A 14,675-nucleotide genomic window follows, 5' to 3' on the forward strand; every position below is an offset into this window, starting at 1 on the left:
CTTGTTGAATGCTGTTTTCCTGAGAGAATGTGAGTTGGCCAGAGGAAAGAGAGAAGTCCTGACTGTTGTGTTCTGGCACTCCAAAACACTCCCTGCAAAGAGTTTCCTCCCATTCAGGAAATCCTATACACCTGAAACCAGCTGTAGATGATAAGATTACTCTGCTCAACTCTGCCTATCAAGAGATATAAATGTTAAAAAGCAATCAATTTTTGATGGATGGAAAAAAAATATATACATCTATCAAAAGGTAAGTTAAAAAAATATGTTTATGAGGGAGGGTGAGGAACCTTCCCACCCACCAAACTCAATCCAGGTTATCAGTAATTTCTAGTTAGGTAGCAAAAGGGAGAAAAAAGTCCCCCTGCATCATCAAACAAAATTTGCTATCTCCATAGGTACCATATCATATACCTTCCTTCAGAAATGCATCAAACACTGCTCTAGGGAGAAGAAACAAGTTCCTTTTAATCTTGCATTATCCTAATTTGAAGGCTGTTACATAATGAAATTGTTCTATTAGGAACCCTCTAATTTTCAGCCTGAATGCGTTACTGAGTGGTACAATCCAGTATAGCCCTTCAGTTTAACATTCCTCTTTTGGCTGGTGTTTAGCCCCCTGCACCCAGGGCACCACACAGCCCTTGCTTTGCACGAATCAAGCCATGTCCATCAGCCTGCCTGTAAACCTCTTGGTCCCAGTTATCCTGAAAATCCCGGCTGGTCCTTGCTCCAGTATGAGCTCTTCCTTGTGTATGATTTCTCCAGCCATGAAGCAGGGACAGGGACCTCTCTCACAATATCTCGCAGCACAAGGAAAGCTTTTGACCTTGTAACGTGCTGTATGGACACTATGGCTGCAGCTAGTGGCACACTAAATCTGTCTGTAGCCACAAGCTAATAAAATACGATGGTTTTCGCAGTTAAGCGTCCTGCAACCATTTGCTACCTGCAGACAAGAAGCTATATCTGCTCCAGGAGCTGCTCTGCATTACATTTTCTTCTTGAAAGCCACATGGCATTGGGATCTAAAGAGCCTTTACTCTTCACAACCACCCTGAGAGGAGCCCATTTCACTGTCTATCCTCAGTGTAGATATCTCACATAACTTTGAAGTCCTGAGAAAATAAACTAAGTCATTTTCCTTCCCTTTTCCAGCAGTGATCCATGCTCCTCAGATATAGGGAAGAAAGTGACTTTTTGGTGACTCCAGCTCTGGTTTTCCCTAGCAGTCTGGCTTCATGGCGGTGGTCCCTCAGAGGTGCTGCTCCCTGCCTCCCTGGTTAGGAGGACGTTGGTTAATCCTTTCCAACGTTTATGTGGGTCAGAGTATCATTGCTTCCCAGAAGGCCATTTCCATGCTTCCTTTCAGGAAATTCTATTAATGGCACGATTTTTGTCCACACAATGTACTGATGTACCCTCAAGTTTAATATCTAATGATCTTCAGACTCAACCAGACTGCTTATAGGCCATCCAAATGAAGCAGCACCTAAAAGAGACTTCAACTCAGAGGGAGAAATTTGATATCCCCAGCCCAGCGCAGCCCAGCCCGGCCACCAGCAGCCACCTGACCATTCCCATGGCCCTGCTGGTTCTCCCAAGGGGCATTTTGAATGGAGAGGGGAGCAGGGGTGGACATCACCTTGGCCTGCTCTGGGGCAGGGCTTCGCTTTAAAGTCATCACTGCACAGTTATTGATTTGCCTTATTAGAGCTAGATGTCATGTGCTTCATCTCCTAAATTCCTTCTCAAGGTACTCATAAAAGTCAACCAAAGTGGTAGACAGGCATCTGTCTCAAAACCTCTGCAGAAAAAGTCTGAACTACAGATTAATTTCCACAGTTCACTGAGGAATTGTTATTAAACCTTGTCCCAACAGTTAGCTACTGACTTCAAAGTAAATTGTTTTTGTCAGCAGAATTGATAGGTTACGTTTTGTTTGATATAACCATAAATTGTGATAATGACAAAGACTGATTTAAAAAAAAAAACAACAATTGTCTACACTCATTCTGGTTCAGACATGCTTGGCAAAGAAAGAAAGAATATAAAAAAAATGAAGAAAGAAATAATAAAATATTTCAACTGACTTTTTAAACATGTGAGGAATATAGAAAATAATTCAGAAGGAACTGCATTACAAATTAAAAATCCCCACAACTGTATAGAAGTTGGATTTTTGACTACCCTTAATTACAAATAAAACTTCGTATTGCAATACCTAGGTGACAGTTGAGGGAAAAAATGGAATTTGTTTTTCTTCTGCAGCTCTGTGCATTTGAAATGCTATTTGCACTTTATCTATTTCACACGAGTAGTCGATATTTTTCACTGTTGCTTTCTTCAGACTTTCACTATGCAGTAAATAAAGAAACAACAGCATTCTCTCCATCACACCCCACAAAAGTAAAACCTGTGAGAACTGGCAGCACTGTTTAGTACTTAAAAACAATTTCAATTTAAAAAGACTAAAACAAAAAAAAAATCCAGCTTTTTCAAGAAGGCCAGGCAAGTTCTTCCTATAACAATTGAAGTGTACATAATTACTATTAAAATATATACATCACTACTTGAAATCTTTAGAAAATCATGTTATACAGTCTGAAAAATTGCAATATACTTGCTACTAAAAGTTTTGCTTCCTTTGATCTCTCACAACCTGGGGTTTTGATATAGATTGCGGGCTTATTCAATAATTGTTTTTTCCTAAGTCATGATGTCTTTGAGGCACGTCATGCAGGGGAGAAAAAAAGAAACCAAACACAACTTCAGTCTGGCACTCTACTTCTCCAGAATCCTGCTAGTAGGGTAAAGTTTGGAAAGTGCCTTCTTATTGTTTTTTTCAAATTGGCTTGTATTTTTCTATTAAGTTCTTTGATATTTGGGCTCAAAACTTTTTTTTTTTTTTTTTCCAAAACTATTCACCTCCTCAGAATTCATACAACCGGAAAGGAGACGTTTTTGCTATAAACTCAGCCCAGCGTAGACACCTACATGGTAAAACAGCTATCTTTATGTCTTCTAGAGAATATTGCACTTTAGAAAAGTCACTTGTTCTTCAAAGTTTAAAATATTAATGATTAAAATGACAGATATGAAGAAAGTCATCTGGTGGACAGTTTAGTGCTGTGTATGCTTATTATCTCCCCACCAACACCAGTAACTAAAATTCAGACTTTTGTTTATGCTGTATGTTCTTTGAGGAGTAAAAGCCTGACGTGTGTCAGAGACTAAATTTCCTTGGAAACTTGGTAAGGATTATGCTATGAAAATCTTTGTACGTTATGACCAGATGTCATGCTGTGCAGTTACCCCACTTGCTACTTACAAATGTCACAGTGACGTGAACGGTTACTCAGACAGCTGTACAGAAAAGAACGGCTTTTGGAAAGTTGCTGCTTTGCTTATCATTACAGATTAACAAGAAATATTCTGACTTGAACCTGTAATTGTTTGTTTAGGTAATACTTGACTTTTCCCTTCCTAGAGCTTAAGGTTACTCAATAATGGAGTTTTACTGATTCACAGAAAATTTTTGAGTATGAATATCACATCACCTTTAGCCGCATTTATAACAGTGTTTGTTTTAGAGGCAGAAAGATATGTTTCTTTAGCCAGCTGACACAGTCTATACCAATAGGAAATACTCTGGATTTCTTCTCAGGAAAAATGTGACTGTGCTGGTTTACTCTAGAAACCACGCTGGAATTCACACAGAAAAGCCCTTTCCCACAGTTGGCAATAATATACTGGGGTAGGAAATCTAACGACAAATCAAGGCTATATAAAAGCTTATACACATTAATCTGTACACATGACTACATTGACGGGAAACTCTTCAAGATAAAGATTAATTTTATTCAGAATGTTTACTGCAGTAGCTTTCAACATCTGTATCACCAGGGACCATTAGCTGCTAATAAAGAGTCTATGAAGAAAAGTACTTCAGAAAACCCATCATATTTAGAGCTGGCTTAAAACCACCACCACACAGCAGTCTGTACCTTCAACAGTAACTTTCAGGAATCCACAAATCAAAAAAGGTTGAAGATATCTTTGACCTACCACAATGGCATTCTGGTTCATAAGTGCTATTAAAAAGAGAAAAAATAACTTACTGAAAAGAAGTAGGCTTTTTACAGATTTAAGTGTTCTGCTCTGTCTTCACAGAGATATATTTACCAAAACTTTCAACTAACTGAACCACTAAGAGGTTTTGCTAATCCTTGATTAGGTATCATACATATATAAAGGCTGAAAGGAAATTTCTTACTGCAAGAAAATGCAAGTTACATTTTTGGTCCTTCTATAAAATGTAAGATACTGAGGCCAGAATTTTCCTAACAGCTGCCAGGAAACCTGTTTGCTTAGAGACCATTTTGCTGTAAGTAGATATATGCTAAAATTTCAACGGCCTGGCATAGGACTTAATTTGCAAAGGGGCCTCTGTACTGTTTAAATGATCTAACAACTCGCTAGAAGCAGCTGCACCTCTCATACTTCTCACATGGTACCTGGTGTGACTAATCAGGTGGAGACTGCTATCAGAAAGGACTAATGAAGGAGCCTAATGGTGCACTCCAGTTTAAACATATATTTGGGGAAAAAAGATAAAGCTGATTTTCATTGTTTTGGAAGAAAGCTTTTGTTTTGTTTTAGTTCTGTTCCTGTAAACAAGATTACAGTAAAGAGGAAAAAAAAAGCAACACACTTGTTCGTAGGTTCCCCCTTTTTTACCTTTCCTATTGCCTGACACATTCAGTAGTTCATACTGCACAGTTGTAATGCAGAGCCAAGACTCAGCAAAGGAATAGTCAGCCTACTTCCTGACACACCTCACCCCAAAGTCAATGGGACAGTGGATGCATCCACAATGTAAACCAGCGACACACCATCTAGTGGAACACTAGCACGCACATCGACTAGGAGCTGACACCCTGAAAAGCGAGTGATCTTGTAAAGCCACTTGCTTGCTTACCTGTAAAATCTGCAGGTTCACCAGAACCTCACTGGTGAATCACATTTATCCTCAAAATTGGAGAGAGCTATCAGTCACTTTGCAGGCCAGACAGCTATGGAAGCAAGTTTTGTCACATTGTTGCCCTCTACATTCAGAGCTAGAGAAAATAAGGAAAACAGAAGCAGAGCTACACATGCATAGTCACTGAACATTGTGTGTCTCCTCTCTGGCGATCACCTCCCTGTGTTTCTCTAGCCTGACAATGTTCTTTGCATGAAGACAGTCACGTCTGGGAAGGCAGACATGGGAGCTTGTTGGAACGATAAAGGACTCAGCATTCCGATTCAATGTGAATCACGCAAAGCCATTTATTACAGAAACAAGCCTCCTTATATACGCAACTATTCTCTAATCACGCGTCCACGCTCCAAGCATGGATTCGCTAAGTGAATATCACAGACAGTCCACACGCTGGAGTCCCACCGATGATAGGCCTGACGACTCATGCCATGCTGAGGCCCTGTTAATGAAGAAACACCCCTCTTTCTCATAGCAGATTCTGTTCTCAGCTTCTCGAAGTGGCCTTGAGATTCCTTTGGGCCTGACTAATTCAACAACATATCTCCTTCTAACGAAACCCCTCCACAGGAGCTCACCAGTGGTGTGGTACAGCAGCGAGCAAAAGAGGTCCACCTTCATTGCCAGCTTGGCCAGGCAGAAGGTCACAGCTTTGTTGTGCAGGATGGACTTTTCAAACACTTTTCACACACTTTTCACTGGCGAGTGTAGTCAGTAGTTTCTTGTATTCCAGTTTCCAGCAGCATCAGGACTTGAAGAAGCGAAGCACAGAACAAGACATCATTTTAGCCAGATTTGTTGTTTTTCTTGTTGAAAAAGGTGCCTTTTTTCACATGGTACAAACAATATATTAGGTTTTCTAAAGTAAGTTATTCCATATGCTCAGTTTGGGGTGCAGAGTTTCAGTTGTGGAAAAAATCTAGAATTTCCTTGTACCTTGAAGACCTCTTTATGCCTGTTTCACCTGAGCCTCAAATTACCAAACCCAGAGGAGCATGAGGAGGGATGAGAAGGAGGGAAGGAAAGTCATAGATACCAGTATGTAATGATGAATATGTAAACTTTATCCTTAATGCCTCATTTGGGGCCCTGTCAAAAGCTTGTGGCAACTCCTGCTTTCCATGCTACCTGTGTCTTGAAGGTCTGTTACAATCCTGAAAGCAAATCTGAAGGCAGACAGTGTGCTCCCTGAGAAATGCTGCAGAAATGTAAATTCAAGGAAGCTTTCAGGGAGAAGACAGAAACCTGTTTAGGGATCAAGGAACACAGACTGCTTACTATGTCTGCATTCTGTGATCAGATCCCGGAATAGAAAGGAAGGGAAAAACATTAAGATTCACAGCCACTTTTAGAAGCACTGTTTAACATTTACTAATGGAAACAGAATCAAATCAGGATGCTGCTGGAAGACAGGTGAGAGAGATGGGAGACATTGCTTTAAAGCAAGAGAACTAGTTTGCTGCTACTTTTTGAGCAAACTTAGGGAGACGCTGTCTTAAACAAGAAGAAAAGGAAAAAGTTTGTTTTCCAAGGCAAACTAGCCTTGAAGCGAAGGGCCAGGCTGTCAGCCTCTTGCAGCTTAGCTAGAACCGCAGCAGCTGAGGAATATGTGGAGAAGTTTTTTTGGCAAATATGGACCCATGTCGCTATGACAAGCAAGAAGGAGAGGAAGAGAGAGTTCACAAATCCATCTGTATCACAGTATGTTTGGGATTGGAAGGGACCTTGAAAGATCATCTAGTCCAATCCCCCTGCTGGAGCAGGAACGCCTAGGTGAGGTCGCACAGGAACGTGTCCAGGCGGGTTTTGAATGTCTCCAGGGAAGGAGACTCCACAACCTCCCTGGGCAGCCTGTTCCAGTGCTCTGTTACCCTCACTGAGAAGAAGTTTTTTCTCAAATTTAAGTGGAACCTCTTGTGTTCCAGCTTGATCCCATTACTCCTTGTCCTATCATTGTTTGCCACTGAGAAGAGCCTGGCTCCATTCTCATGGCACTCACCCTTTATATATTTATAAACATTAATGCGGTCACCCCTCAGTCTCCTCTTCTCCAAACTATAGAGACCCAGCTCCCTCAGCCTCTCTTCATAAGGGAGATGCTCCACTCCCTTAATCATCTTTGTTGCCCTACACTGGACCCTCTCCAGCAGTTCCCTGTCCTTCTTGAACTGAGGGGCCCAGAACTGCACACAATATTCCAGATGGGGTCTCACCAGGGCGGAGTAGAGAGGAAGGAGGACCTCTCTCGATCTACTGACCACCCCCATTGTAATACACCTGTGGATGCCATTAGCCTTCCTGGGCACAAAGGCACAGTGCTGGCTCATGGTCATCCTGTTGTCCACCAGGACCCCCAGGTCCCTTTCCCCTACATTGCTCTCTAATATGTAATTTCCCAACCTATACTGGAACCTGGGGTTGTTCCTGCCCAGATGCAGGGCTCTACACTTTCCCTTGTTAAATTTCATCAGGTTATTCCCCGCCCAACTCTCCAGCCTTTTCAGGTCCCGCTGGATGGCAGCACAGCCTTCTGGCGTGTCAGCCACTCCTCCCAGCTTAGTGTCATCAGCAAACTTGCTGATAGTACACTCAATTCCCTCGTCCAAATCGTTAATGAATATATTAAATAATATTGGCCCCAGTACTGACCCCTGAGGCACTCCACTAGATACTGGCCTCCAACTGGACTCCGCACCATTGACCACCACTCTCTGGCTTCTCTCTTTAAGCCAGTTTGCAACCCACCTCACTACTCTATTGTCTAGACCACACCTCCTCAACTTAGCTGTGAGGATGCTGTGAGAGACTGTGTCAAAGGCTTTACTGTATGAGAAGACTCACATTTTCTCTTTTCAAAATATGCACATCCACATCCATTTACATGCAGAATCAAACCCACAAAACTCTGAATCTGAAATGCAAAAAAAACCCCAAGCCCTGGAGTACTACGAAATCCCTTTTCCAACTTGCCATGGCTCCTCCAGTTACTCCCATGACAGTTCCTTACAGGAGCCTGGAGTGCTTCCACATTCCTTTTTGCATCACTTTCAAGGTCACCTCTATGTAAATTTCATCCCTATATTACTTTCATATGCAGACTTTGCATCCCACGAATTGTCCCTTACATCGATTATTCACCAGCTTTTACACAGAGCATTCTCACATGTTGTCCCCACATTCCACAGGGTAATCAGCTTTTCTTATTCCTAACGCTGGTTTTCTGGACATTTTTTTGGAGGCGTTTCTTGTACAAAAGGAACATCCCCGTTCTTCCAAAGGACTATGTATACTATTAACAACTTTTTCACTTGTATGTCTATGGTCTCCAGTTTGAGAGACACTACAGAAAGAGCAAGAAGCCTCCAGGCCCCTCTTGTCCCTTGTCCCCAAACTGACACCTAGGAAGCATACAGCTGAGTGTGAGCTGCTGGAAGGGAAACTAAACAGCACATGCCAGTGCAAGGAGAGCAGAGGAAGGTGGGAGGGATAAGGAAAAGGGACCAGTCTAGTGTTGGTCTGTCAGAGCAACGTGCTCCAGCATGACTTGTGTAATCCCCAGCATATAGCACCAGGGAAAAAAAAAATGGGAAACACCAAAGACGAAGCAGGAACAGGACTGGGTGGGAAGAAACAGAACAGCACCTATTCGGGTCCTGCTTACAATAGGGCTGAAAATCATGAAGGAGTTTTGGCCCATCTCTGCTTAGACTGTCACCACACATCAGGGCTGCCAGTGAGGGGCCTGAGAATTGCTCCCATGGTGTCCACATCTCCACTTCACTGTTTCCTTCCTGCCCATTCCTGCCCCATGATTCAGCTGATACCCCCTCCTGTCTCCTCAGCTGCCATCATGACCCTTCAGCTTACCCCTCAAACTGCCATTTGCTTGCAGGAGTAAAGAGAGGAAATCTTCTAAGGACAATCCTGGGCTGCATCAAAAGGAATGTGGCCAGCAGGTTGAGGGAGGTGATTCTGTCCCTCTACTCTGGTGAGACCCCACCTGGAGTCCTGCATCCAGCTCAGGAGCCCTCAGTACAGGAAAGACATGGACCTGTTAGAGAGGGGCCAGAGGAGGCCACAAAAATGATCAGAGGGCTGGAACACCTCTCCTATGAGGATAGGCTGGAAGAGTTGGGGTTGTTCAACCTGGAGAAGGCTCCAGGGAGACCTTATTGTGGCTTTTCAATATATAAAGTGAGCTTATAAGAGAGAGAGATATTTTACCAGGGCCTGTGGCAACAGGACAAGGGGCATTGGTTTTAAACTGAAAGCTTGTAGATTTAGATTGATCATAAGGAAGAAATTATTTATGAAGAGTGTGCTGAAACCCTGTAACAGGTTGCCCAGAGAAGTTGTAGATGACCCATCATTGGATGGTTGGATGGGGCTTTGATCAACTTGACCTACTGAAAGATGTCCCTACCCATGGCAGGGGGATTGGACATTACGATGTTTAAAGGACTCTTCAAACCCAAACCATTTTGTGACGCTATGACTACATGTATTTAGGGCTATGAGTATAGCTCTAACATGGCAAAGCTTAGCTGTGCAACAAACAGAAACAAGACACAACACACTGTGAATATCATGACTACCAACAGCCTTGTACAACGTAACAGCACACGATACTTTGACAGTCATACAAGCACAGAGAAACGCCATTTTTGACAGTGAGAATCATTTTCTCTCTGAACATTTGTGGTTTTTTTTTTGTTGTTGTTGTTGTTGTTTTTCCCTTTTGTGTGTGTATATGTGTTTCCTCTTTTGTCATATAATGTTCTCCACATCCTGGGACAAACTTGGCCCCATGAGTTTCAACTGACAGCGCTTGCATGAAATGTGACTCTAGGGCAGCCTCAGGAACGCATGGTCTACCACACAGCTGAGAATTGTGAAAGCACTTGAAGTTGCCAGATGCAGAATAATCTTTTCCTTGTACCTCCATCCAACTTATATTTTTCCACTTCAAACTTCTCCTCACTGTAAACACACTTTGCCTTGCTACATCTTCTCTCAAAACAAAAGGAAATTAATACGTTTTTCTCAGGCTGTGGCTGATCACTCTCTAGTGAGATGTACAGTGAGCCCCAAGCTGTGCAATCTGTCTCTTAAGGACGTACATTGCCCATGCAAGAAGATCTGTCATCCTGCTTACTGGTCATGACTCAATGGTGCTCATAAAACTGAGACTACAGGAGCAAATAGAAGTCATTAGAAAAGTGCCATTCTGCTCTCTCACACACACTGAGCTCCCTCTTTGCCTCCAAGTTGAGCAATTTACAAAAAGCTGTTTGCTTTCTTTCCATAGCAACATTCTTTTCCTGTGATCAGTGCAACAGGTCCACAAACGGACAGTGTTTAGTGAGTGTCACAACATGGGAGAGATATGTGGCAGCTCTTCTACTTCAATGAAGCAAGAAACACAGAGACTTTTACCAATGCCTATAATAATGTGTCACTTGGAGGAAAAAAGTACACCTGTGACCAAATTTTGCAATTCCAGGAAATTAGTTTCCCATTTATATTTTAAAACTATTTGACTGGAAATTCATTTTAAAAGGGAAAATAAAAAAGAAGGTGAAGAAGGAAGAAAACTCTCCACACACATTCTGAAATCTGGCTACGAAGAAGGTAATTAATAAACAAAGAGAAGGCTGGAGCACATGATACTTGATGCTAAAAATACATCAAACGAAACCAACCAAAAACCCCAAACAAACAAAAACCAAACAAACCAACAACAACAAAACAAATCCACCACCAAACACAACAAAACAAAACAACCCTCAAAAAGAGAAGAAAGAAAAGAATGGCAGTCAACTGCATCTTCCGAGTTTTAAAAAGCAGTGAAAGTGAGGATGCTAAGACTGGTCCCTAAAGTGTTTAAAAGCAGAGTGATGATTTTCAGTGCCACATGAACAGTCATGAACTGGGAAGGAACAGAAATGCCCTTCTGAGGGCCAAAAGTGAGGACTAGAACTACACCTGCAGACCTAATCACAGAACTGCCAAAGGCATGTAGATGGTTTTGCACATCTCCACCTTCAGCAAATCACTTGTGGTTGAACATATGTAAAACCATTTTCAGGACTGGAAGCTAGCACCTGTATGTTGTGGTGTAACAAACCACAACCATCAAACACCTGGCTCCCTTCTGAACATTGTTTTCTCTTTTTTCTTGTTTACCACAACTGGTTTCCTCTGAAGATTGTAACTTGACCCAAACCATGGGTCTTGTCCCTCCTCCCAGTGCTTTCACGCCTTTTGTACCAGATGGTGGACAAAAGCAAGACCAGGGAGCCCTGCACTGCAGGAGGCAGCTCCCTCTCCCTTGGTGACCTCCAAGGCTGCTCCTCTCTAATGACCCCTGCCTGGCCATGGAGGAGGGAGTGAAGATGCCCTTCCCTGTAGGCTCATCCAGGGTGAGGGTTTGCCTGCTCCTGCCACATTTTTCTGGGCAAAAAGGAGAATTGAAACCTGGTGTCCTACTTCCTGACAGAACACAGTGACTTGCCAGGCAGTTGTGCAAGGCTGGACAGTACCAAGCTGCCGGTGGTTTTAGCAAGAATGATCTAACCTGCCAGGCTTCGTGTTTTGATGCTGTCAGTGTTTGTCACTTTTGCCTGTGGCATGACTAACACAGTGGGCTACTCTGCTGTCTGGAGAGTATCACTGCAGCCCAGATTTTCTGCTTGTTTTGTTTAACTTAGACTTCAAACTGAGCACAAAAATGCACAAATGCATGTACTTGCAGTCTGTGTATGCCTCGGTTAAAACAGGACCAGCAGTAGGACCATGTCTGCTCCTTGCCTGAGTCTGCAGTGGCATCCCTCACAAGTCTAACCTCCTGTTTGCCAAAACTGCTCTCACGTTTACTATTACCTCAGGTTAAACCAAGAATTTTGGCCCAAACCAAAGATTTTTTTAAAGCATTTGAACTGTAAAATATTTGGTCTGGGATCAACCCACAACAGGAATTGATTTTTTTATTTGGTCCCTGAATCAGAAAATCACTTCTTAGACTTCCCAGTTCCCCAGCCACACACAGACAGTAACAGAGGGGTATGCACAGGAGCATGAATACGGAGAGATTATTTATACAATCCTGAAATTTAAAGAGGACCAATCTTCTTACAGCGAACCACATTATATTCATGTTGAAGAAGCAAACACTGTTGGGTGGGGGTGATGGCTGAGAGTCTGAAGATGAGCAACCCAGACCTGTATCTTGTTTCCTGGAATATCCAGTATCGATATAACTCAAATATGCAGATTCAAGTACAGCCTAAACTCAGAGGCACAGGAATGCTGCGACAACATAACTTCAGAGAAAGAATTTGGTGCTGTACCATTTTATGCCCAAAGTTTACAGACATAAAACAGCTCTTCAAAACAAAGCTCTTACATCTTGTAAGAGCCACTTATTTACACAGCCACTATATTAATTTTCTAAAATCCAGGATAAACCTCATAGCTTACTTTACTACAGGAAAAGTCACCATCCTTCCATTTCATGTCAGTATTTTGATAGCCTTTGTACTATAAAAGTAGCAGACATAACATGATACCACATTCTCTTATCAGCAGAAAAAGCACTAAGAAAAAGAAACAAGGCAAAACCAGCCTCTGTGATGCCTCACAAAATATTTTCTATTTCAAATCTTCCTATAGAAAGGGAAGGTTGTCTGTATCCAGGCTATGACAGATTTCAAAAACAGATCATAAGAGGTCATTGCAACTTACAAAAAAGGAAAGTGCTGTTAGTCACGATCAGGGTGACCCCCATGTCCCTGCCCAGCCCCAGAAGTACAAATGATGACTTACCAGTGGCTACTCCTGCAGCTGCTCTTCTTGGAATTGCAACATCTGGTGTGTAAAACTCTTTCCTTCCTCCCCAATGAGGTTTTTCTTGAGGACCCTTACGTCTTCAAAAAAGATCTGAGCTGTATCTGATGACCTCATGCCCAGTTTGTCTATCTTTTTAGCAACATGAATGTCTGAAGAAAAAAGGGGTTTTAGAAAGGCCACAAAAATTAGAAGCACTGTGTAGGGGCACAGCATTTTAAGAAAGCAAAGTTTGCAGATGTGAAGGTATTTGCCAAGACTACCTTTAGGAAAAACATAACAGTATTCTGGAATTTAAGAGTAAAAGAATGCACATCCTATTTTTAAGAGTTTTTCCATTTTATTTAACTAGCAATTCAGAAGCTGCAATTGCAAAGGTCCCACTTTTCCTTATGTCCCCAAATAATAGTTACTTAGTAGTAGCAATAATCTTACCTCATACACATCTTGAAACAATGCAATATTTATTTGTTTATGTTTGATTTTTAGTGCACTATAATAAAATGCTGGAATTCAATTTAGTAGTGTTTACTGAGTGCCTACACTACCGTGAAACAGTAGAAAAATATTTAATAATGGCAAAACCAGTTCTATGTTTTAAGCTGCAACTAGAGAATTTCTCCTTCTGAAAATCCTCTTCCTTCCCTCTATTCTACATTTATCCTGCCATTTATAGCCTATCCTGACTTTTTCTGGTACCTGTAGAATAGAGAATTAATAACCACACCACCCTGCATTTTCCTAATAATAAAGAAATTCATAACTGCTACGGACATCCAACAATTCCATGTTAACTCCAAATTTTGTTAAAACTATGTATTTTATGATGGCCTACAAAATACCATTTAGTTCAAAGTAGTCATAGAATGGTTCATAATGATCACAATTCACTCCTCTGAGTTTTCCTATGAGCATGCTTGTGAATAGGGTTTGCTTCCCCACAGACCTCTCCACACAGCACTGACTCTTACCCCACACAGAATGTTCTGCTGGAGGTGAACTCAGTTCCTTCAGGTTTGGCCACGTAAGACTTCACATACCTGGTCACACCAGGTAGGACTCCTTCCTGCTGTTTGTTTTTTCCTAGTTGCAAGTTCTTTCTTGCTATTGTTCAGATGCAAGCATGGCTTACCCCTGTGCCATGATGGTTTAACAGACATCCACTAATTTTTTTGCAGCAATTCTCTTGTCTTCAGTATTGACCTTCTTGTTGCTTTGGGGCTAATGCAAATATTTGGGATGGAAGTCAAGAATGCTTAAGAGGTAAACTGAGGCTAACAACCAGGTATGAGGACTTGTGCAAAATATGCTGATCGCATCTGCCAAGTCAATATACATAGAAGTAAATCCTCCAAATCAGCATACATATCTATACAGAAAAAACAAATATTTTATTACCCACATACATGGTATTCTAACCAATTTTCTGATGATGAGGTATTCTGGTAATATTTTCCTCTTTATTCTATTTTTTTTTCCAATAGTCTACTGCTCTTAATGTGGCTTTATAGAGGCTGGACACTGAATTCCTGTGGTCCCTCCCTGTCTTTGTTTTTACCATGGTTTTCATTTAACACATCTTTCTGAACTAATGCAGACATCCCATCTTCTACTGACAGGAGGCCTTCAGCCATCTGAAAATTACTTTTGTTTTGCAGGCAGAAGAAGTCAGCAGTCATTCCCTTCAAATTCACTCTGACTGCATTGAATAAAACTATGGAAAGCTTCATCTCTCCGCAGAGATGAAATACTGACACTATTTCCCAGTGCCAAGACTGCTCTCAGAATA

General features: G+C 41.8%; 1 pseudogene; it reads right to left on the bottom strand.

Moving 5' to 3' along the window:
* Positions 1-4,658: 4,658 nt before the first annotated feature.
* Positions 4,659-14,675, bottom strand: part of LOC136097731 (probable acyl-CoA dehydrogenase 6) — a 28,865-nt pseudogene continuing 18,848 nt past the window's right edge.

This window comes from Patagioenas fasciata, chromosome 2 (genome assembly GCF_037038585.1).
Source record: "Patagioenas fasciata isolate bPatFas1 chromosome 2, bPatFas1.hap1, whole genome shotgun sequence".
In the NCBI taxonomy this organism is placed as follows: domain Eukaryota; kingdom Metazoa; phylum Chordata; class Aves; order Columbiformes; family Columbidae; genus Patagioenas; species Patagioenas fasciata.